This window comes from Perna viridis, chromosome 2 (genome assembly GCF_037379345.1).
Source record: "Perna viridis isolate PV_CMFRI_1.1 ecotype Kerala chromosome 2, ASM3737934v1, whole genome shotgun sequence".
Classification (NCBI taxonomy): domain Eukaryota; kingdom Metazoa; phylum Mollusca; class Bivalvia; order Mytilida; family Mytilidae; genus Perna; species Perna viridis.
The window spans coordinates 48,858,847-48,883,036 of NC_142446.1; the positions used below are offsets into that span (position 1 = coordinate 48,858,847).

At 38.6% G+C, this 24,190-nt stretch overlaps 22 non-coding genes across 22 annotated transcripts; 11 read left to right on the top strand and 11 right to left on the bottom strand.

The window, feature by feature from the left end:
* The first annotated feature begins 188 nt into the window (after window positions 1-188).
* Window positions 189-486, top strand: LOC148625535 (signal recognition particle RNA). Its single transcript, XR_015920479.1, has one exon.
* Window positions 487-1,068: 582 nt separating this feature from the next.
* Window positions 1,069-1,232, bottom strand: LOC148625536 (U1 spliceosomal RNA). The gene has a single exon (XR_015920270.1). It is a non-coding gene; the product is annotated as a U1 spliceosomal RNA (small nuclear RNA).
* A 674-nt stretch (window positions 1,233-1,906) lies between these two features.
* LOC148625537 (signal recognition particle RNA) lies at window positions 1,907-2,204 on the top strand. The gene has a single exon (XR_015920480.1).
* A 564-nt stretch (window positions 2,205-2,768) lies between these two features.
* LOC148625538 (U1 spliceosomal RNA) lies at window positions 2,769-2,932 on the bottom strand. The gene has a single exon (XR_015920414.1). It is a non-coding gene; the product is annotated as a U1 spliceosomal RNA (small nuclear RNA).
* Window positions 2,933-3,606: 674 nt separating this feature from the next.
* On the top strand, window positions 3,607-3,904 carry LOC148625539 (signal recognition particle RNA). Its single transcript, XR_015920481.1, has one exon.
* A 556-nt stretch (window positions 3,905-4,460) lies between these two features.
* On the bottom strand, window positions 4,461-4,616 carry LOC148625540 (U1 spliceosomal RNA). Its single transcript, XR_015920457.1, has one exon. It is a non-coding gene; the product is annotated as a U1 spliceosomal RNA (small nuclear RNA).
* A 6,301-nt stretch (window positions 4,617-10,917) lies between these two features.
* Window positions 10,918-11,215, top strand: LOC148625541 (signal recognition particle RNA). The gene has a single exon (XR_015920482.1).
* A 544-nt stretch (window positions 11,216-11,759) lies between these two features.
* Window positions 11,760-11,923, bottom strand: LOC148625542 (U1 spliceosomal RNA). Its single transcript, XR_015920281.1, has one exon. It is a non-coding gene; the product is annotated as a U1 spliceosomal RNA (small nuclear RNA).
* A 674-nt stretch (window positions 11,924-12,597) lies between these two features.
* On the top strand, window positions 12,598-12,895 carry LOC148625543 (signal recognition particle RNA). The gene has a single exon (XR_015920495.1).
* A 562-nt stretch (window positions 12,896-13,457) lies between these two features.
* Window positions 13,458-13,621, bottom strand: LOC148625544 (U1 spliceosomal RNA). Its single transcript, XR_015920292.1, has one exon. It is a non-coding gene; the product is annotated as a U1 spliceosomal RNA (small nuclear RNA).
* Window positions 13,622-14,295: 674 nt separating this feature from the next.
* LOC148625545 (signal recognition particle RNA) lies at window positions 14,296-14,593 on the top strand. The gene has a single exon (XR_015920483.1).
* A 544-nt stretch (window positions 14,594-15,137) lies between these two features.
* LOC148625546 (U1 spliceosomal RNA) lies at window positions 15,138-15,301 on the bottom strand. The gene has a single exon (XR_015920303.1). It is a non-coding gene; the product is annotated as a U1 spliceosomal RNA (small nuclear RNA).
* Window positions 15,302-15,975: 674 nt separating this feature from the next.
* Window positions 15,976-16,273, top strand: LOC148625547 (signal recognition particle RNA). Its single transcript, XR_015920484.1, has one exon.
* Window positions 16,274-16,817: 544 nt separating this feature from the next.
* Window positions 16,818-16,981, bottom strand: LOC148625548 (U1 spliceosomal RNA). The gene has a single exon (XR_015920314.1). It is a non-coding gene; the product is annotated as a U1 spliceosomal RNA (small nuclear RNA).
* A 674-nt stretch (window positions 16,982-17,655) lies between these two features.
* Window positions 17,656-17,953, top strand: LOC148625549 (signal recognition particle RNA). Its single transcript, XR_015920485.1, has one exon.
* Window positions 17,954-18,511: 558 nt separating this feature from the next.
* Window positions 18,512-18,675, bottom strand: LOC148625550 (U1 spliceosomal RNA). The gene has a single exon (XR_015920325.1). It is a non-coding gene; the product is annotated as a U1 spliceosomal RNA (small nuclear RNA).
* A 672-nt stretch (window positions 18,676-19,347) lies between these two features.
* On the top strand, window positions 19,348-19,645 carry LOC148625551 (signal recognition particle RNA). Its single transcript, XR_015920486.1, has one exon.
* A 546-nt stretch (window positions 19,646-20,191) lies between these two features.
* On the bottom strand, window positions 20,192-20,355 carry LOC148625552 (U1 spliceosomal RNA). The gene has a single exon (XR_015920337.1). It is a non-coding gene; the product is annotated as a U1 spliceosomal RNA (small nuclear RNA).
* A 674-nt stretch (window positions 20,356-21,029) lies between these two features.
* Window positions 21,030-21,327, top strand: LOC148625553 (signal recognition particle RNA). Its single transcript, XR_015920487.1, has one exon.
* Window positions 21,328-21,871: 544 nt separating this feature from the next.
* Window positions 21,872-22,035, bottom strand: LOC148625554 (U1 spliceosomal RNA). The gene has a single exon (XR_015920348.1). It is a non-coding gene; the product is annotated as a U1 spliceosomal RNA (small nuclear RNA).
* Window positions 22,036-22,709: 674 nt separating this feature from the next.
* LOC148625555 (signal recognition particle RNA) lies at window positions 22,710-23,007 on the top strand. Its single transcript, XR_015920488.1, has one exon.
* A 544-nt stretch (window positions 23,008-23,551) lies between these two features.
* On the bottom strand, window positions 23,552-23,715 carry LOC148625556 (U1 spliceosomal RNA). The gene has a single exon (XR_015920359.1). It is a non-coding gene; the product is annotated as a U1 spliceosomal RNA (small nuclear RNA).
* Window positions 23,716-24,190: the final 475 nt, after the last annotated feature.

A 24,190-nucleotide genomic window follows, 5' to 3' on the forward strand; every position in this document is an offset into this window, starting at 1 on the left:
TGTTGAACATATGGTAATACTGACACGTGTACATGCAGTTCTCAATTGTCATACATGGGTATAAAAAGACAAAATCTGATTTACGGACACATATCGTAGGAAAAATAAACAAATTAAGCGTATTATTTACAGAAAAAGAAAAGCAATTTTAGTAAATATAAGTAACAAAAATAACCACATGTTAATCGGTTGGGAGTTGTGGCGTGCTCCTGTGATCCAGCTACTTGGAGACCAGAGTTGGCGGACGGTGTGAGGGCAGGAGTCCTGGTGGCAGGTGATCTATGTTGAGCGGGCGTCCGCACTAAGATCGGCATCAATATGGGCACACCGAGGGAGCTCAGTGTGACCAGGTTGTCTAAGGAGGGACGTACAGGCCCAGGGCGGAAACGCAGCAGGCAAAAGTCCCCGTGTCGATCAGTAGTGGGATCGCGCCTGTGAATAGACGCTTGTCAACAGCCTGTCCAATATAACTGGACTCGACTCTTTTTTTTTCTTTCCCATACTAAAAAAACTAAAAAAAAAAATAAAAAAAATTCAATTAATACGAATCGTATCTCATCTGAGGAACCTGCAAGACGTCTCATATTTCAGAACATTTTCCTTCCCAAAATTTTCGCGCCGAGCATAGCTCGGCGTTTCACACCACACACACACACACACACACACACACACACACACACACACACACACACACACACACACACGCACAATCAAGCACTCAAGCACAAATATATATCAATATCAATATCAACATCCATCTCAAACATTTTCAATACACTTCCATACCATGTCAATACTCAAACATACAACCTACCTACCTACCTACCTACAAACTATCTACATCTAACACTCTTTTTCCATTTATTCCACTCTCACCTCAGTCTCATCTATTCACTTACTAGTAAGCTTTTCTTTTCACACATAATCCACGCATCATCAACACAAACTTATACCACGCATGCATTTTCATTCAAATGTAGCCTGTCTAATTCATTATAAGAACACAAGTTGGCAGTTTGATCATTGTATGCATTGTAGGGACTGGTCCTTATTTCTTTACATTATAGACGGGGGATAGCGCGAACGCAGTCCCCCACACTAAAAAATTGCGTACCCGAGTTGCCCACATTTGGGGCAATCGCAGGCTTCAGCCTAACCGGAGTGCAATGGAAAGGCCTCGACCTGGGGGAACCGCCTTTGTGATCACGGTATCCCCTGTACCAGGTAAGTATGCTGTAGCACTGTATCGCAGGGCGACTATTTTCAACGCATTTGTAGTTTTCTGGCGGTGCAATCAATACTTTATTATTGCAGAAAAATTCGTAGTTCATACGCAATGATGAATTGTTGTTGACAAGCACGCGGCAAGTATTTTTTGGCATCTTATTGATTTACAGAAATGTGAAAAATGCACAATTCAGTTCGATACTGAACAAATATGAAAACCGAAGAAAGTCTAATGTTTAGTAACTCACTTTGTATACGTATGCCCAACCTTTTCCCCGTTGTGCTATAAGTGAAATAGCCGGGAAAATTCAGTCAGGATTGGCCCAGTAATTTATACTAAAACTGAGCTTTTTATCACATGAAGTTGGTTTTAATTACCAGTGCATTCATTCTAAAATAGATTTCAATTACTATCAATTTCAAATCCAGTCATACATACATACACTAACATGCAGTCGCGCTCGCCAAGAAGTGCCGAAAAGTGTGAACAGTGTTGAACATATGGTAATACTGACACGTGTACATGCAGTTCTCAATTGTCATATATGGGTATAAAAAGACAAAATCTGATTTACGGACACATATCGTAGGAAAAATAAACAAATTAAGCGTATTATTTACAGAAAAAGAAAAGCAATTTTAGTAAATATAAGTAACAAAAATAACCACATGTTAATCGGTTGGGAGTTGTGGCGTGCTCCTGTGATCCAGCTACTTGGAGACCAGAGTTGGCGGACGGTGTGAGGGCAGGAGTCCTGGTGGCAGGTGATCTATGTTGAGCGGGCGTCCGCACTAAGATCGGCATCAATATGGGCACACCGAGGGAGCTCAGTGTGACCAGGTTGTCTAAGGAGGGACGTACAGGCCCAGGGCGGAAACGCAGCAGGCAAAAGTCCCCGTGTCGATCAGTAGTGGGATCGCGCCTGTGAATAGACGCTTGTCAACAGCCTGTCCAATATAACTGGACTCGACTCTTTTTTTTTCTTTCCCATACTAAAAAAACTAAAAAAAAAAATAAAAAAAATTCAATTAATACGAATCGTATCTCATCTGAGGAACCTGCAAGACGTCTCATATTTCAGAACATTTTCCTTCCCAAAATTTTCGCGCCGAGCATAGCTCGGCGTTTCACACCACACACACACACACACACACACACACACACACACACACACACACACGCACAATCAAGCACTCAAGCACAAATATATATCAATATCAATATCAACATCCATCTCAAACATTTTCAATACACTTCCATACCATGTCAATACTCAAACATACAACCTACCTACCTACCTACAAACTATCTACATCTAACACTCTTTTTCCATTTATTCCACTCTCACCTCAGTCTCATCTATTCACTTACTAGTAAGCTTTTCTTTTCACACATAATCCACGCATCATCAACACAAACTTATACCACGCATGCATTTTCATTCAAATGTAGCCTGTCTAATTCATTATAAGAACACAAGTTGGCAGATTGATCATTGTATGCATTGTAGGGACTGGTCCTTATTTCTTTACATTATAGACGGGGGATAGCGCGAACGCAGTCCCCCACACTAAAAAATTGCGTACCCGAGTTGCCCACATTTGGGGCAATCGCAGGCTTCAGCCTAACCGGAGTGCAATGGAAAGGCCTCGACCTGGGGGGACCGCCTTTGTGATCACGGTATCCCCTGTACCAGGTAAGTATGCTGTAGCACTGTATCGCAGGGCGACTATTTTCAACGCATTTGTAGTTTTCTGGCGGTGCAATCAATACTTTATTATTGCAGAAAAATTCGTAGTTCATACGCAATGATGAATTGTTGTTGACAAGCACGCGGCAAGTATTTTTTGGCATCTTATTGATTTACAGAAATGTGAAAAATGCACAATTCAGTTCGATACTGAACAAATATGAAAACCGAAGAAAGTCTAATGTTTAGTAACTCACTTTGTATACGTATGCCCAACCTTTTCCCCGTTGTGCTATAAGTGAAATAGCCGGGAAAATTCAGTCAGGATTGGCCCAGTAATTTATACTAAAACTGAGCTTTTTATCACATGAAGTTGGTTTTAATTACCAGTGCATTCATTCTAAAATAGATTTCAATTACTATCAATTTCAAATCCAGTCATACATACATACACTAACATGCAGTCGCGCTCGCCAAGAAGTGCCGAAAAGTGTGAACAGTGTTGAACATATGGTAATACTGACACGTGTACATGCAGTTCTCAATTGTCATACATGGGTATAAAAAGACAAAATCTGATTTACGGACACATATCGTAGGAAAAATAAACAAATTAAGCGTATTATTTACAGAAAAAGAAAAGCAATTTTAGTAAATATAAGTAACAAAAATAACCACATGTTAATCGGTTGGGAGTTGTGGCGTGCTCCTGTGATCCAGCTACTTGGAGACCAGAGTTGGCGGACGGTGTGAGGGCAGGAGTCCTGGTGGCAGGTGATCTATGTTGAGCGGGCGTCCGCACTAAGATCGGCATCAATATGGGCACACCGAGGGAGCTCAGTGTGACCAGGTTGTCTAAGGAGGGACGTACAGGCCCAGGGCGGAAACGCAGCAGGCAAAAGTCCCCGTGTCGATCAGTAGTGGGATCGCGCCTGTGAATAGACGCTTGTCAACAGCCTGTCCAATATAACTGGACTCGACTCTTTTTTTTTCTTTCCCATACTAAAAAAACTAAAAAAAAAAATAAAAAAAATTCAATTAATACGAATCGTATCTCATCTGAGGAACCTGCAAGACGTCTCATATTTCAGAACATTTTCCTTCCCAAAATTTTCGCGCCGAGCATAGCTCGGCGTTTCACACCACACACACACACACACACACACACACACACACACACACGCACAATCAAGCACTCAAGCACAAATATATATCAATATCAATATCAACATCCATCTCAAACATTTTCAATACACTTCCATACCATGTCAATACTCAAACATACAACCTACCTACCTACCTACAAACTATCTACATCTAACACTCTTTTTCCATTTATTCCACTCTCACCTCAGTCTCATCTATTCACTTACTAGTAAGCTTTTCTTTTCACACATAATCCACGCATCATCAACACAAACTTATACCACGCATGCATTTTCATTCAAATGTAGCCTGTCTAATTCATTATAAGAACACAAGTTGGCAGATTGATCATTGTATGCATTGTAGGGACTGGTCCTTATTTCTTTACATTATAGACGGGGGATAGCGCGAACGCAGTCCCCCACACTAAAAAATTGCGTACCCGAGTTGCCCACATTTGGGGCAATCGCAGGCTTCAGCCTAACCGGAGTGCAATGGAAAGGCCTCGACCTGGGGGAACTTTTTTTTTTTTTTTTAATTTCAAACAATTTATTCAGTAAAACTTCATACGTAATACATGACAATAAATTAAAACATAAATATCACAGATAATACATTGTGCATGTATACAGATATGAATAATGTATGCATAAATATCAACTTTGTTATTGGTTAATGCAAGAAAGAACATTGGGATAAATAGTTATATCTCAAATCAATACATGATACATAGGTATATAATACCTTCTGACACAACAAAACACCTGAAGAGAAAAAAATTCAAATGCCCTGTTATTATAGTACTCCTGTAAATTACAAGACGCCACCCTCCCATTAACTCAAATAGGGAAAAAATACAAAAATTAAAACTTAAGGGTACCTTAATAGAATCAAGTTAATAAACCTATTACTTCAAGACTTATAACTCAGAAAAAAGTGATTTCTAAATCATCATCTTGTACTTTACAGAGTAAGTCACTTGAGCACCAAAACTCAGTGAACTTTAGTATTGGAAATCTATAAAAGTCAGCTTCAATACGTAATTTCAGCTGCTGTAAATAGAAAATATAAATATCATTTGGTAAAACATGTTTACCATCAAACTTTTTACTATTTCTTTTAATCCATACAGTTTTACAATATAAAGAAATCAACAATAATACCACACTTTTAGTTCTTCCAACAACATTAATATCTCTAAAAAGTATATGTTTATAATCTAAGGAAATACTTCCATTAGATAAAGAGAATATCCAATTCTTAATAAGAACAAATAAGTTTTTGACATCCCTACATTCGCAAAATAAATGAATTAAAGTTTCCGGTTCTCTGGCACAAAAAGTACATCTATTAGACTTATACACATTATGATTAAATAATAAACTATTAGTAGGCAAAACATTATGCACTACTTTATAAATAACATCTCTAGAAAAGCGATCAATAAACTTATCAAATACATTTTTAAATACAATTCTAAAATCCACTCCAGGATTTTTTTCAACAACTTTAGGAACATAAATTTCCTTTTCTAATAGAACCTTATACAAAACTTTTGTAGTTACACCCCTTAGATCTACATCACTACACAATTTTAAATCAATTAAAGCATCAATACAACATCTATAAAAGGACGAAATGACCTCACTGTGAGGCATGTATAAAGATGTAAACAATTCATTATAAAATCGTAAAGAATAACCAGCCCAGTATATCGCATAATTGACAAACTTTACCTGTCTATTGTTAATAATATCGGACAAGTGTTTCAAGCGTAACGCTTTTAACTTTAAATCGATATTCACAATATTCAAACCACCCTGACTTAAATCTAAATATAAATTCTTACGACTAATCATTTCTACCTTATCATTCCATATAAACTTAAAAATACAACGTTGGAATTTAATTATCCAATGTTTAGACATCGGCACAACAGTACCTACATACCACAACTTAGATAAAGCACACGTATTTACAATAATTGATTTTTCTAATAAAGATAAACTTCTCAACCTCCATAATTTCAAGGTCTTTTCTAACTTAATAAAAATGGGATGCCATACATCATCCTGTGACAAATCATTACCACACTTAATACCTATTAATTTCATACTATCAACAAAATTTATACCAAATCTATGATTTTCTTTTCTACATTTCCAAGCACCTAACCACATACCTTTTGTTTTATTTTTATTAAGCTTGGAACCTGAACCTTTACCAAATAAATCAATCCAATATAAAAATTTATGTATACTTTTATCAGTAGTAACAATACCAGTACTATCATCGGCAAAAACAGATATTTTACAATTATCAACAGAACCAGGAATATTCATACCAATAATATCAGTATCGTTCACAACTTTACGAACAAAAGGTTCAAGACATAAAACATATAATAAAGGTGACAAACTACACCCTTGTTTGACAGATCTAGTGATCCGCACAGGGTCAGAAATAAAATTATTCACAATAACTGATGAAGACAAATCATGATATAAAATCTTGATCCATTTAATTAAATTCGGACCAAAATTAAATTTTTCTAAAACATTGAATAAAAAGGTATGATTAATACGATCAAATGCTTTCTCTTGATCAAGAGAAATGAAAGCACAATTAATATTCTTCTGATTAACATAGTCAATAATGTTCCTATGTAAATGGGCATTGTCTAAAATACTTCTGCCCCTAACAGCACAAGTTTGATCAACACCAATAATTTTATCAGAAACTAAACCCATTCTATTACAAATAATTTTACTTAAAATCTTAACATCAATATTAATTAAACTAATAGGACGATAACATTTAACATCAAAATGTCTAGAAACATCTTTACAAATAAGAGATATATAACTTGTTCTTTGACTAACTGACAAAGTATTTTCATCAAAAATATTATCATACAAATTTAATAACAAAGGTGCAAAAATGTCAATAAATTTGACATAAAATTCTTTGGGCAGTCCATCAGGCCCCGGTGATTTATTGTTATCCATACCTTTAACAGAGTTAATAATTTCATCCTCAGTAATATTAGATTCACAAATATCTCTATCATCATTATCTAACATAGGTAAATCATCTAAGAAATATTTCATAACATCAAAATCAATAGCTTCCTCTTTAAATAAATCACTATAAAAGTTTTCAAATTGCTTAATAATATCGCAATGTTTTGTAAAAATACCATCATCATTTCTAATTTCACAAATATTTTTCTTTTTTCCTCTACGAACTTCCTTTTGGAAAAAATATTGACTCGGAAGTTCACTATTATCTAGTAAATTTGCTTTACTTCTAATTTGAGCACCTCTAAAATCTTTAACATAATAATCTTTAATCTCATTCTTAAGTACATCAATTTGTTCTGAAAAATTACCTGGCGTTTTCTTTTCTAATTTACATAAATGAAAATATCGTTTCTCTAATTGTCTAATTACAGTATACTTAAGTTTATTTTTCTTTTTACAATAATCAATACAAAAGACCTTAATATTTTCTTTAAAATAATCCCACATATCAATACACATATCTAAACCATCGATAAAGTTAATAAACCACTCTCGAAAAGAAATACAAAAAGCTCTATCGTCTAATATAGAGGTGTTTAATTTCCAATAACCTTCACCTCTCTTTACATCAGTGTTATTTACAAACGATACATAAACACAATCATGATCAGAAAAAGCAAAAGGTAGAACGTCACAATTCTTAACAAAAGGTTTTAATTCACTAGAAAAGTACATGCAATCTAATCGACACGCAATATTATTACCCCGCCAGGTGACACATTTACAATTAGGATATAAATACCTATAAACGTCACAAAGGTCAAAATCAGATACAATGGTTCTTAATTTGTCAACACCTGTAGTACCTAAATGGGGATTTCCCCCGATCTTATCAAGTTTTGGATCCATAATACAATTAAAATCACCACCAAATATTTTACAATTCTGTGTCATTAGAAAAGGATATATATACTCAAAGAATTCTTTTCTATCACTACTATCATTAGGTGCATAAATATTAAACAATCTATACGGAACATTATCAATTTTAACATCAATAAATTGAAAACGTCCGTCTATATCTCTATGATATTTAACTACAACAAAATCTATAGAATGAGAAATAAAAATAGCTGTTCCCCTACTTAAATTAGAACCGAAGTTCCAAAAACATCTATACATATGTAAGTATTTATCTAAAATCTTACTTACTTTAGAATTCGAAACATGAGTTTCTTGTAAAAATAATATATCTATATATTTACGCAAACAAAATTGCTTCAATACATACTGACATTTCACATCTAATAATCCATTAATATTCAAAGTAGCACAATTGATTATGTTTTCTTTTTCAGATAAAGTCGTAATAATATTGATAATTAAGAACGGTATATAACTCAAAACGAATTAGCCAAATTATAATTACAGGTAACTTGCAAGAAATTAAATGTCTGGTTAGGGAAAAGAACAAAGAAACTAATTGCACTGTAAAAATCTAAATGTCCAAACAAAAGACAAAACACAGTAGATTTAAAAAATCTTTTGAAAATGCAACAGTATTTCAAACGGTCACAATGAAAGAATATGTAACGAAATTTTATCGTCTGCAAACAAAGATAAATTACAGGTAAGTTATAAACATTATGATAAGAAAAGTTTAAATACCTAAAGGAAGAAAATTGTTCAAGGTGAACTGATACAATAGACTTCTCCGACATGCAAAAATTTAAATGTTTAGACAATAGAGCAATTAACTGTTTAAAACAGTTAACAGTGAAAATGATACTAACAAAACAATAGAAAATAAAGCACACTCGACAATGACATGTGAGTATATTTTTAGTGTTAATAAAACGTTCTATCAAACAATGAACAGAAAATATTTGAGGCTCTAAGCATTTAACACTGAACAGAAATAAGCTAAATGAAACACATCTTGTCACGTATAAAATGAAAACGGCAAATATAGAAAGTGAAAAATTACCAATAACACATAATAATATACGATAATACAAAATAATAAACGAAAAGAGAAAAATACACCAATAGGTTGAGTAGTCCATGAACAGAAAGGCTATCAAAACAGGGGGGATAGAATAGTTCTCATTGTCCATAATCATTCCGTTTCATTGTCGTTTAACTAACATCAACAGCTGTGTCCTCCGTGTTCTCCGGGGCTGTTATCAAAGAAGGGAGGAAAGGCTTCATTTCCATTTCCTCCAAATCATCACTACCACCATAATCATTGCACTCCGCCGCTCTTCGCTTCTTGGTTACAGACTCCTCTGTACCATGCCTCATCCCGCGCTTGTCTTGCGGGGAAGCCATACTCTCCTTCTCCTTCTCTTGCCCCCTCCCGCGCTTGTCTTGCGGGGGGCCCATACCTTCTTTATCCTGCCCCCTCCCGCGCTTGTCTTGCGGGGGGCCCATACTCTCTTTCTCCTGCCTCCTCCCGCGCTGGTCTTGCTGGGAAACCACATTCACCTCCTGCTCATCTGAAACTCTTGCTGCAGCAGCATATGAGGGTTTTCCTTTACTTGGGCAGGTAGCCCTCTGATGACCCACCTCATTACATTTTAGACATAATGAGGGTCTCCCTCTCATGGTTACAAGTATCCGCCTTCCAGCAACAGTCACCTTGTACGGTACCTTATGAACATCAGAATCTGGCATTTCAACCAGATAATTAATGACACCATTTTTTAACTTGGTGCCATCAATCACAGTGTCCTCAAAATCTTTCTTAATGATTTTTCCATAATTTTGTAGGAAATTGTCCACATAACAACTCTTCATATGTAGAGGATACCAATGTATTCTAATGGCAACTTGTCTCTTATCTAAACGCTCGAAATGGTATAGACTTCCACCTGGAGCCTCAAAAGTTTGTCCCGTGCCCAAAGCATCAACTGTATCAGTGGAACTCAACCCAAGATACCAATCTCCACCCTCATCGCACTTATAAATAGCTGTAATCAATGAAGGATTAATGGTTCCTTTCAGCGCCTCAAGTACTTGTCCTCTGGTATTAAACCACTTTTTCCCAAAATTGACCTTCAGTGTTTTACTCACTGCGTCAGCATCCAAATACTCCATTTTGATTCTGGGGGAACCGCCTTTGTGATCACGGTATCCCCTGTACCAGGTAAGTATGCTGTAGCACTGTATCGCAGGGCGACTATTTTCAACGCATTTGTAGTTTTCTGGCGGTGCAATCAATACTTTATTATTGCAGAAAAATTCGTAGTTCATACGCAATGATGAATTGTTGTTGACAAGCACGCGGCAAGTATTTTTTGGCATCTTATTGATTTACAGAAATGTGAAAAATGCACAATTCAGTTCGATACTGAACAAATATGAAAACCGAAGAAAGTCTAATGTTTAGTAACTCACTTTGTATACGTATGCCCAACCTTTTCCCCGTTGTGCTATAAGTGAAATAGCCGGGAAAATTCAGTCAGGATTGGCCCAGTAATTTATACTAAAACTGAGCTTTTTATCACATGAAGTTGGTTTTAATTACCAGTGCATTCATTCTAAAATAGATTTCAATTACTATCAATTTCAAATCCAGTCATACATACATACACTAACATGCAGTCGCGCTCGCCAAGAAGTGCCGAAAAGTGTGAACAGTGTTGAACATATGGTAATACTGACACGTGTACATGCAGTTCTCAATTGTCATACATGGGTATAAAAAGACAAAATCTGATTTACGGACACATATCGTAGGAAAAATAAACAAATTAAGCGTATTATTTACAGAAAAAGAAAAGCAATTTTAGTAAATATAAGTAACAAAAATAACCACATGTTAATCGGTTGGGAGTTGTGGCGTGCTCCTGTGATCCAGCTACTTGGAGACCAGAGTTGGCGGACGGTGTGAGGGCAGGAGTCCTGGTGGCAGGTGATCTATGTTGAGCGGGCGTCCGCACTAAGATCGGCATCAATATGGGCACACCGAGGGAGCTCAGTGTGACCAGGTTGTCTAAGGAGGGACGTACAGGCCCAGGGCGGAAACGCAGCAGGCAAAAGTCCCCGTGTCGATCAGTAGTGGGATCGCGCCTGTGAATAGACGCTTGTCAACAGCCTGTCCAATATAACTGGACTCGACTCTTTTTTTTTCTTTCCCATACTAAAAAAACTAAAAAAAAAAATAAAAAAAATTCAATTAATACGAATCGTATCTCATCTGAGGAACCTGCAAGACGTCTCATATTTCAGAACATTTTCCTTCCCAAAATTTTCGCGCCGAGCATAGCTCGGCGTTTCACACCACACACACACACACACACACACACACGCACAATCAAGCACTCAAGCACAAATATATATCAATATCAATATCAACATCCATCTCAAACATTTTCAATACACTTCCATACCATGTCAATACTCAAACATACAACCTACCTACCTACCTACAAACTATCTACATCTAACACTCTTTTTCCATTTATTCCACTCTCACCTCAGTCTCATCTATTCACTTACTAGTAAGCTTTTCTTTTCACACATAATCCACGCATCATCAACACAAACTTATACCACGCATGCATTTTCATTCAAATGTAGCCTGTCTAATTCATTATAAGAACACAAGTTGGCAGATTGATCATTGTATGCATTGTAGGGACTGGTCCTTATTTCTTTACATTATAGACGGGGGATAGCGCGAACGCAGTCCCCCACACTAAAAAATTGCGTACCCGAGTTGCCCACATTTGGGGCAATCGCAGGCTTCAGCCTAACCGGAGTGCAATGGAAAGGCCTCGACCTGGGGGAACCGCCTTTGTGATCACGGTATCCCCTGTACCAGGTAAGTATGCTGTAGCACTGTATCGCAGGGCGACTATTTTCAACGCATTTGTAGTTTTCTGGCGGTGCAATCAATACTTTATTATTGCAGAAAAATTCGTAGTTCATACGCAATGATGAATTGTTGTTGACAAGCACGCGGCAAGTATTTTTTGGCATCTTATTGATTTACAGAAATGTGAAAAATGCACAATTCAGTTCGATACTGAACAAATATGAAAACCGAAGAAAGTCTAATGTTTAGTAACTCACTTTGTATACGTATGCCCAACCTTTTCCCCGTTGTGCTATAAGTGAAATAGCCGGGAAAATTCAGTCAGGATTGGCCCAGTAATTTATACTAAAACTGAGCTTTTTATCACATGAAGTTGGTTTTAATTACCAGTGCATTCATTCTAAAATAGATTTCAATTACTATCAATTTCAAATCCAGTCATACATACATACACTAACATGCAGTCGCGCTCGCCAAGAAGTGCCGAAAAGTGTGAACAGTGTTGAACATATGGTAATACTGACACGTGTACATGCAGTTCTCAATTGTCATACATGGGTATAAAAAGACAAAATCTGATTTACGGACACATATCGTAGGAAAAATAAACAAATTAAGCGTATTATTTACAGAAAAAGAAAAGCAATTTTAGTAAATATAAGTAACAAAAATAACCACATGTTAATCGGTTGGGAGTTGTGGCGTGCTCCTGTGATCCAGCTACTTGGAGACCAGAGTTGGCGGACGGTGCGAGGGCAGGAGTCCTGGTGGCAGGTGATCTATGTTGAGCGGGCGTCCGCACTAAGATCGGCATCAATATGGGCACACCGAGGGAGCTCAGTGTGACCAGGTTGTCTAAGGAGGGACGTACAGGCCCAGGGCGGAAACGCAGCAGGCAAAAGTCCCCGTGTCGATCAGTAGTGGGATCGCGCCTGTGAATAGACGCTTGTCAACAGCCTGTCCAATATAACTGGACTCGACTCTTTTTTTTTCTTTCCCATACTAAAAAAACTAAAAAAAAAAATAAAAAAAATTCAATTAATACGAATCGTATCTCATCTGAGGAACCTGCAAGACGTCTCATATTTCAGAACATTTTCCTTCCCAAAATTTTCGCGCCGAGCATAGCTCGGCGTTTCACACCACACACACACACACACACACACACACACACACACACACACACACGCACAATCAAGCACTCAAGCACAAATATATATCAATATCAATATCAACATCCATCTCAAACATTTTCAATACACTTCCATACCATGTCAATACTCAAACATACAACCTACCTACCTACCTACAAACTATCTACATCTAACACTCTTTTTCCATTTATTCCACTCTCACCTCAGTCTCATCTATTCACTTACTAGTAAGCTTTTCTTTTCACACATAATCCACGCATCATCAACACAAACTTATACCACGCATGCATTTTCATTCAAATGTAGCCTGTCTAATTCATTATAAGAACACAAGTTGGCAGATTGATCATTGTATGCATTGTAGGGACTGGTCCTTATTTCTTTACATTATAGACGGGGGATAGCGCGAACGCAGTCCCCCACACTAAAAAATTGCGTACCCGAGTTGCCCACATTTGGGGCAATCGCAGGCTTCAGCCTAACCGGAGTGCAATGGAAAGGCCTCGACCTGGGGGAACCGCCTTTGTGATCACGGTATCCCCTGTACCAGGTAAGTATGCTGTAGCACTGTATCGCAGGGCGACTATTTTCAACGCATTTGTAGTTTTCTGGCGGTGCAATCAATACTTTATTATTGCAGAAAAATTCGTAGTTCATACGCAATGATGAATTGTTGTTGACAAGCACGCGGCAAGTATTTTTTGGCATCTTATTGATTTACAGAAATGTGAAAAATGCACAATTCAGTTCGATACTGAACAAATATGAAAACCGAAGAAAGTCTAATGTTTAGTAACTCACTTTGTATACGTATGCCCAACCTTTTCCCCGTTGTGCTATAAGTGAAATAGCCGGGAAAATTCAGTCAGGATTGGCCCAGTAATTTATACTAAAACTGAGCTTTTTATCACATGAAGTTGGTTTTAATTACCAGTGCATTCATTCTAAAATAGATTTCAATTACTATCAATTTCAAATCCAGTCATACATACATACACTAACATGCAGTCGCGCTCGCCAAGAAGTGCCGAAAAGTGTGAACAGTGTTGAACATATGGTAATACTGACACGTGTACATGCAGTTCTCAATTGTCATACATGGGTATAAAAAGACAAAATCTGATTTACGGACACATATCGTAGGAAAAATAAACAAATTAAGCGTATTATTTACAGAAAAAGAAAAGCAATTTTAGTAAATATAAGTAACAAAAATAACCACATGTTAATCGGTTGGGAGTTGTGGCGTGCTCCTGTGATCCAGCTACTTGGAGACCAGAGTTGGCGGACGGTGTGAGGGCAGGAGTCCTGGTGGCAGGTGATCTATGTTGAGCGGGCGTCCGCACTAAGATCGGCATCAATATGGGCACACCGAGGGAGCTCAGTGTGACCAGGTTGTCTAAGGAGGGACGTACAGGCCCAGGGCGGAAACGCAGCAGGCAAAAGTCCCCGTGTCGATCAGTAGTGGGATCGCGCCTGTGAATAGACGCTTGTCAACAGCCTGTCCAATATAACTGGACTCGACTCTTTTTTTTTCTTTCCCATACTAAAAAAACTAAAAAAAAAAATAAAAAAAATTCAATTAATACGAATCGTATCTCATCTGAGGAACCTGCAAGACGTCTCATATTTCAGAACATTTTCCTTCCCAAAATTTTCGCGCCGAGCATAGCTCGGCGTTTCACACCACACACACACACACACACACACACACGCACAATCAAGCACTCAAGCACAAATATATATCAATATCAATATCAACATCCATCTCAAACATTTTCAATACACTTCCATACCATGTCAATACTCAAACATACAACCTACCTACCTACCTACAAACTATCTACATCTAACACTCTTTTTCCATTTATTCCACTCTCACCTCAGTCTCATCTATTCACTTACTAGTAAGCTTTTCTTTTCACACATAATCCACGCATCATCAACACAAACTTATACCACGCATGCATTTTCATTCAAATGTAGCCTGTCTAATTCATTATAAGAACACAAGTTGGCAGATTGATCATTGTATGCATTGTAGGGACTGGTCCTTATTTCTTTACATTATAGACGGGGGATAGCGCGAACGCAGTCCCCCACACTAAAAAATTGCGTACCCGAGTTGCCCACATTTGGGGCAATCGCAGGCTTCAGCCTAACCGGAGTGCAATGGAAAGGCCTCGACCTGGGGGAACCGCCTTTGTGATCACGGTATCCCCTGTACCAGGTAAGTATGCTGTAGCACTGTATCGCAGGGCGACTATTTTCAACGCATTTGTAGTTTTCTGGCGGTGCAATCAATACTTTATTATTGCAGAAAAATTCGTAGTTCATACGCAATGATGAATTGTTGTTGACAAGCACGCGGCAAGTATTTTTTGGCATCTTATTGATTTACAGAAATGTGAAAAATGCACAATTCAGTTCGATACTGAACAAATATGAAAACCGAAGAAAGTCTAATGTTTAGTAACTCACTTTGTATACGTATGCCCAACCTTTTCCCCGTTGTGCTATAAGTGAAATAGCCGGGAAAATTCAGTCAGGATTGGCCCAGTAATTTATACTAAAACTGAGCTTTTTATCACATGAAGTTGGTTTTAATTACCAGTGCATTCATTCTAAAATAGATTTCAATTACTATCAATTTCAAATCCAGTCATACATACATACACTAACATGCAGTCGCGCTCGCCAAGAAGTGCCGAAAAGTGTGAACAGTGTTGAACATATGGTAATACTGACACGTGTACATGCAGTTCTCAATTGTCATACATGGGTATAAAAAGACAAAATCTGATTTACGGACACATATCGTAGGAAAAATAAACAAATTAAGCGTATTATTTACAGAAAAAGAAAAGCAATTTTAGTAAATATAAGTAACAAAAATAACCACATGTTAATCGGTTGGGAGTTGTGGCGTGCTCCTGTGATCCAGCTACTTGGAGACCAGAGTTGGCGGACGGTGTGAGGGCAGGAGTCCTGGTGGCAGGTGATCTATGTTGAGCGGGCGTCCGCACTAAGATCGGCATCAATATGGGCACACCGAGGGAGCTCAGTGTGACCAGGTTGTCTAAGGAGGGACGTACAGGCCCAGGGCGGAAACGCAGCAGGCAAAAGTCCCCGTGTCGATCAGTAGTGGGATCGCGCCTGTGAATAGACGCTTGTCAACAGCCTGTCCAATATAACTGGACTCGACTCTTTTTTTTTCTTTCCCATACTAAAAAAACTAAAAAAAAAAATAAAAAAAATTCAATTAATACGAATCGTATCTCATCTGAGGAACCTGCAAGACGTCTCATATTTCAGAACATTTTCCTTCCCAAAATTTTCGCGCCGAGCATAGCTCGGCGTTTCACACCACACACACACACACACACACACACACGCACAATCAAGCACTCAAGCACAAATATATATCAATATCAATATCAACATCCATCTCAAACATTTTCAATACACTTCCATACCATGTCAATACTCAAACATACAACCTACCTACCTACCTACAAACTATCTACATCTAACACTCTTTTTCCATTTATTCCACTCTCACCTCAGTCTCATCTATTCACTTACTAGTAAGCTTTTCTTTTCACACATAATCCACGCATCATCAACACAAACTTATACCACGCATGCATTTTCATTCAAATGTAGCCTGTCTAATTCATTATAAGAACACAAGTTGGCAGATTGATCATTGTATGCATTGTAGGGACTGGTCCTTATTTCTTTACATTATAGACGGGGGATAGCGCGAACGCAGTCCCCCACACTAAAAAATTGCGTACCCGAGTTGCCCACATTTGGGGCAATCGCAGGCTTCAGCCTAACCGGAGTGCAATGGAAAGGCCTCGACCTGGGGGAACCGCCTTTGTGATCACGGTATCCCCTGTACCAGGTAAGTATGCTGTAGCACTGTATCGCAGAGCGACTATTTTCAACGCATTTGTAGTTTTCTGGCGGTGCAATCAATACTTTATTATTGCAGAAAAATTCGTAGTTCATACGCAATGATGAATTGTTGTTGACAAGCACGCGGCAAGTATTTTTTGGCATCTTATTGATTTACAGAAATGTGAAAAATGCACAATTCAGTTCGATACTGAACAAATATGAAAACCGAAGAAAGTCTAATGTTTAGTAACTCACTTTGTATACGTATGCCCAACCTTTTCCCCGTTGTGCTATAAGTGAAATAGCCGGGAAAATTCAGTCAGGATTGGCCCAGTAATTTATACTAAAACTGAGCTTTTTATCACATGAAGTTGGTTTTAATTACCAGTGCATTCATTCTAAAATAGATTTCAATTACTATCAATTTCAAATCCAGTCATACATACATACACTAACATGCAGTCGCGCTCGCCAAGAAGTGCCGAAAAGTGTGAACAGTGTTGAACATATGGTAATACTGACACGTGTACATGCAGTTCTCAATTGTCATACATGGGTATAAAAAGACAAAATCTGATTTACGGACACATATCGTAGGAAAAATAAACAAATTAAGCGTATTATTTACAGAAAAAGAAAAGCAATTTTAGTAAATATAAGTAACAAAAATAACCACATGTTAATCGGTTGGGAGTTGTGGCGTGCTCCTGTGATCCAGCTACTTGGAGACCAGAGTTGGCGGACGGTGTGAGGGCAGGAGTCCTGGTGGCAGGTGATCTATGTTGAGCGGGCGTCCGCACTAAGATCGGCATCAATATGGGCACACCGAGGGAGCTCAGTGTGACCAGGTTGTCTAAGGAGGGACGTACAGGCCCAGGGCGGAAACGCAGCAGGCAAAAGTCCCCGTGTCGATCAGTAGTGGGATCGCGCCTGTGAATAGACGCTTGTCAACAGCCTGTCCAATATAACTGGACTCGACTCTTTTTTTTTCTTTCCCATACTAAAAAAACTAAAAAAAAAAATAAAAAAAATTCAATTAATACGAATCGTATCTCATCTGAGGAACCTGCAAGACGTCTCATATTTCAGAACATTTTCCTTCCCAAAATTTTCGCGCCGAGCTTAGCTCGGCGTTTCACACCACACACACACACACACACACACACACACACACACACACACGCACAATCAAGCACTCAAGCACAAATATATATCAATATCAATATCAACATCCATCTCAAACATTTTCAATACACTTCCATACCATGTCAATACTCAAACATACAACCTACCTACCTACCTACAAACTATCTACATCTAACACTCTTTTTCCATTTATTCCACTCTCACCTCAGTCTCATCTATTCACTTACTAGTAAGCTTTTCTTTTCACACATAATCCACGCATCATCAACACAAACTTATACCACGCATGCATTTTCATTCAAATGTAGCCTGTCTAATTCATTATAAGAACACAAGTTGGCAGATTGATCATTGTATGCATTGTAGGGACTGGTCCTTATTTCTTTACATTATAGACGGGGGATAGCGCGAACGCAGTCCCCCACACTAAAAAATTGCGTACCCGAGTTGCCCACATTTGGGGCAATCGCAGGCTTCAGCCTAACCGGAGTGCAATGGAAAGGCCTCGACCTGGGGGAACCGCCTTTGTGATCACGGTATCCCCTGTACCAGGTAAGTATGCTGTAGCACTGTATCGCAGGGCGACTATTTTCAACGCATTTGTAGTTTTCTGGCGGTGCAATCAATACTTTATTATTGCAGAAAAATTCGTAGTTCATACGCAATGATGAATTGTTGTTGACAAGCACGCGGCAAGTATTTTTTGGCATCTTATTGATTTACAGAAATGTGAAAAATGCACAATTCAGTTCGATACTGAACAAATATGAAAACCGAAGAAAGTCTAATGTTTAGTAACTCACTTTGTATACGTATGCCCAACCTTTTCCCCGTTGTGCTATAAGTGAAATAGCCGGGAAAATTCAGTCAGGATTGGCCCAGTAATTTATACTAAAACTGAGCTTTTTATCACATGAAGTTGGTTTTAATTACCAGTGCATTCATTCTAAAATAGATTTCAATTACTATCAATTTCAAATCCAGTCATACATACATACACTAACATGCAGTCGCGCTCGCCAAGAAGTGCCGAAAAGTGTGAACAGTGTTGAACATATGGTAATACTGACACGTGTACATGCAGTTCTCAATTGTCATACATGGGTATAAAAAGACAAAATCTGATTTACGGACACATATCGTAGGAAAAATAAACAAATTAAGCGTATTATTTACAGAAAAAGAAAAGCAATTTTAAAATATAAGTAACAAAAATAACCACATGTTAATCGGTTGGGAGTTGTGGCGTGCTCCTGTGATCCAGCTACTTGGAGACCAGAGTTGGCGGACGGTGTGAGGGCAGGAGTCCTGGTGGCAGGTGATCTATGTTGAGCGGGCGTCCGCACTAAGATCGGCATCAATATGGGCACACCGAGGGAGCTCAGTGTGACCAGGTTGTCTAAGGAGGGACGTACAGGCCCAGGGCGGAAACGCAGCAGGCAAAAGTCCCCGTGTCGATCAGTAGTGGGATCGCGCCTGTGAATAGACGCTTGTCAACAGCCTGTCCAATATAACTGGACTCGACTCTTTTTTTTTCTTTCCCATACTAAAAAAACTAAAAAAAAAAATAAAAAAAATTCAATTAATACGAATCGTATCTCATCTGAGGAACCTGCAAGACGTCTCATATTTCAGAACACATTTTCCTTCCCAAAATTTTCGCGCCGAGCATAGCTCGGCGTTTCACACCACACACACACACACACACACACACACGCACAATCAAGCACTCAAGCACAAATATATATCAATATCAATATCAACATCCATCTCAAACATTTTCAATACACTTCCATACCATGTCAATACTCAAACATACAACCTACCTACCTACCTACAAACTATCTACATCTAACACTCTTTTTCCATTTATTCCACTCTCACCTCAGTCTCATCTATTCACTTACTAGTAAGCTTTTCTTTTCACACATAATCCACGCATCATCAACACAAACTTATACCACGCATGCATTTTCATTCAAATGTAGCCTGTCTAATTCATTATAAGAACACAAGTTGGCAGATTGATCATTGTATGCATTGTAGGGACTGGTCCTTATTTCTTTACATTATAGACGGGGGATAGCGCGAACGCAGTCCCCCACACTAAAAAATTGCGTACCCGAGTTGCCCACATTTGGGGCAATCGCAGGCTTCAGCCTAACCGGAGTGCAATGGAAAGGCCTCGACCTGGGGGAACCGCCTTTGTGATCACGGTATCCCCTGTACCAGGTAAGTATGCTGTAGCACTGTATCGCAGGGCGACTATTTTCAACGCATTTGTAGTTTTCTGGCGGTGCAATCAATACTTTATTATTGCAGAAAAATTCGTAGTTCATACGCAATGATGAATTGTTGTTGACAAGCACGCGGCAAGTATTTTTTGGCATCTTATTGATTTACAGAAATGTGAAAAATGCACAATTCAGTTCGATACTGAACAAATATGAAAACCGAAGAAAGTCTAATGTTTAGTAACTCACTTTGTATACGTATGCCCAACCTTTTCCCCGTTGTGCTATAAGTGAAATAGCCGGGAAAATTCAGTCAGGATTGGCCCAGTAATTTATACTAAAACTGAGCTTTTTATCACATGAAGTTGGTTTTAATTACCAGTGCATTCATTCTAAAATAGATTTCAATTACTATCAATTTCAAATCCAGTCATACATACATACACTAACATGCAGTCGCGCTCGCCAAGAAGTGCCGAAAAGTGTGAACAGTGTTGAACATATGGTAATACTGACACGTGTACATGCAGTTCTCAATTGTCATACATGGGTATAAAAAGACAAAATCTGATTTACGGACACATATCGTAGGAAAAATAAACAAATTAAGCGTATTATTTACAGAAAAAGAAAAGCAATTTTAGTAAATATAAGTAACAAAAATAACCACATGTTAATCGGTTGGGAGTTGTGGCGTGCTCCTGTGATCCAGCTACTTGGAGACCAGAGTTGGCGGACGGTGTGAGGGCAGGAGTCCTGGTGGCAGGTGATCTATGTTGAGCGGGCGTCCGCACTAAGATCGGCATCAATATGGGCACACCGAGGGAGCTCAGTGTGACCAGGTTGTCTAAGGAGGGACGTACAGGCCCAGGGCGGAAACGCAGCAGGCAAAAGTCCCCGTGTCGATCAGTAGTGGGATCGCGCCTGTGAATAGACGCTTGTCAACAGCCTGTCCAATATAACTGGACTCGACTCTTTTTTTTTCTTTCCCATACTAAAAAAACTAAAAAAAAAAATAAAAAAAATTCAATTAATACGAATCGTATCTCATCTGAGGAACCTGCAAGACGTCTCATATTTCAGAACATTTTCCTTCCCAAAATTTTCGCGCCGAGCATAGCTCGGCGTTTCACACCACACACACACACACACACACACACACGCACAATCAAGCACTCAAGCACAAATATATATCAATATCAATATCAACATCCATCTCAAACATTTTCAATACACTTCCATACCATGTCAATACTCAAACATACAACCTACCTACCTACCTACAAACTATCTACATCTAACACTCTTTTTCCATTTATTCCACTCTCACCTCAGTCTCATCTATTCACTTACTAGTAAGCTTTTCTTTTCACACATAATCCACGCATCATCAACACAAACTTATACCACGCATGCATTTTCATTCAAATGTAGCCTGTCTAATTCATTATAAGAACACAAGTTGGCAGATTGATCATTGTATGCATTGTAGGGACTGGTCCTTATTTCTTTACATTATAGACGGGGGATAGCGCGAACGCAGTCCCCCACACTAAAAAATTGCGTACCCGAGTTGCCCACATTTGGGGCAATCGCAGGCTTCAGCCTAACCGGAGTGCAATGGAAAGGCCTCGACCTGGGGGAACCGCCTTTGTGATCACGGTATCCCCTGTACCAGGTAAGTATGCTGTAGCACTGTATCGCAGGGCGACTATTTTCAACGCATTTGTAGTTTTCTGGCGGTGCAATCAATACTTTATTATTGCAGAAAAATTCGTAGTTCATACGCAATGATGAATTGTTGTTGACAAGCACGCGGCAAGTATTTTTTGGCATCTTATTGATTTACAGAAATGTGAAAAATGCACAATTCAGTTCGATACTGAACAAATATGAAAACCGAAGAAAGTCTAATGTTTAGTAACTCACTTTGTATACGTATGCCCAACCTTTTCCCCGTTGTGCTATAAGTGAAATAGCCGGGAAAATTCAGTCAGGATTGGCCCAGTAATTTATACTAAAACTGAGCTTTTTATCACATGAAGTTGGTTTTAATTACCAGTGCATTCATTCTAAAATAGATTTCAATTACTATCAATTTCAAATCCAGTCATACATACATACACTAACATGCAGTCGCGCTCGCCAAGAAGTGCCGAAAAGTGTGAACAGTGTTGAACATATGGTAATACTGACACGTGTACATGCAGTTCTCAATTGTCATACATGGGTATAAAAAGACAAAATCTGATTTACGGACACATATCGTAGGAAAAATAAACAAATTAAGCGTATTATTTACAGAAAAAGAAAAGCAATTTTAGTAAATATAAGTAACAAAAATAACCACATGTTAATCGGTTGGGAGTTGTGGCGTGCTCCTGTGATCCAGCTACTTGGAGACCAGAGTTGGCGGACGGTGTGAGGGCAGGAGTCCTGGTGGCAGGTGATCTATGTTGAGCGGGCGTCCGCACTAAGATCGGCATCAATATGGGCACACCGAGGGAGCTCAGTGTGACCAGGTTGTCTAAGGAGGGACGTACAGGCCCAGGGCGGAAACGCAGCAGGCAAAAGTCCCCGTGTCGATCAGTAGTGGGATCGCGCCTGTGAATAGACGCTTGTCAACAGCCTGTCCAATATAACTGGACTCGACTCTTTTTTTTTCTTTCCCATACTAAAAAAACTAAAAAAAAAAATAAAAAAAATTCAATTAATACGAATCGTATCTCATCTGAGGAACCTGCAAGACGTCTCATATTTCAGAACATTTTCCTTCCCAAAATTTTCGCGCCGAGCATAGCTCGGCGTTTCACACCACACACACACACACACACACACACACGCACAATCAAGCACTCAAGCACAAATATATATCAATATCAATATCAACATCCATCTCAAACATTTTCAATACACTTCCATACCATGTCAATACTCAAACATACAACCTACCTACCTACCTACAAACTATCTACATCTAACACTCTTTTTCCATTTATTCCACTCTCACCTCAGTCTCATCTATTCACTTACTAGTAAGCTTTTCTTTTCACACATAATCCACGCATCATCAACACAAACTTATACCACGCATGCATTTTCATTCAAATGTAGCCTGTCTAATTCATTATAAGAACACAAGTTGGCAGATTGATCATTGTATGCATTGTAGGGACTGGTCCTTATTTCTTTACATTATAGACGGGGGATAGCGCGAACGCAGTCCCCCACACTAAAAAATTGCGTACCCGAGTTGCCCACATTTGGGGCAATCGCAGGCTTCAGCCTAACCGGAGTGCAATGGAAAGGCCTCGACCTGGGGGAACCGCCTTTGTGATCACGGTATCCCCTGTACCAGGTAAGTATGCTGTAGCACTGTATCGCAGGGCGACTATTTTCAACGCATTTGTAGTTTTCTGGCGGTGCAATCAATACTTTATTATTGCAGAAAAATTCGTAGTTCATACGCAATGATGAATTGTTGTTGACAAGCACGCGGCAAGTATTTTTTGGCATCTTATTGATTTACAGAAATGTGAAAAATGCACAATTCAGTTCGATACTGAACAAATATGAAAACCGAAGAAAGTCTAATGTTTAGTAACTCACTTTGTATACGTATGCCCAACCTTTTCCCCGTTGTGCTATAAGTGAAATAGCCGGGAAAATTCAGTCAGGATTGGCCCAGTAATTTATACTAAAACTGAGCTTTTTATCACATGAAGTTGGTTTTAATTACCAGTGCATTCATTCTAAAATAGATTTCAATTACTATCAATTTCAAATCCAGTCATACATACATACACTAACATGCAGTCGCGCTCGCCAAGAAGTGCCGAAA